Raw genomic sequence first — 420 nt, 5'->3', positions numbered from 1 at the left:
CATCTTGGTTGGTTGACCGGGTCACGCCACACATTTTTTAAACTAGATACCCCAATGATGATTGTAGCCAAGTTTGGTTTGATTTGGCCCAGTAGTTTCAGAGGAGAAGATTTTTGTAAAAGCTAACGCCGGACGACGACGGACGACGGACGACGGACGACGGACGCCGGACGACGGACGCAAAGTGATGAGAAAAGCTCACTTGGCCCTTTGGGCCAGGTGAGCTAAAAAGGTTCCAACCTTAAAATTATATGAATTTCATCCCTATTGCTCGTTTCCTAAATTGTCATATGATCAAAATTGATGGCAAGTTTTAATGGTGTACAAGTATTAGATTTTTTAATATAAGAGTTGCATGTTTAAACTCATTCTATAATCAGATTTCCATATCTACATACTAAACATGTATATTGTATCTTC

The sequence above is a fragment of the Mytilus edulis genome, chromosome 8 (genome assembly GCF_963676685.1).
Source record: "Mytilus edulis chromosome 8, xbMytEdul2.2, whole genome shotgun sequence".
NCBI classification, from domain to species: domain Eukaryota; kingdom Metazoa; phylum Mollusca; class Bivalvia; order Mytilida; family Mytilidae; genus Mytilus; species Mytilus edulis.
The sequence above is the reverse complement of the archived record's forward strand: the minus strand, read 5'-3'. Positions refer to the sequence as shown.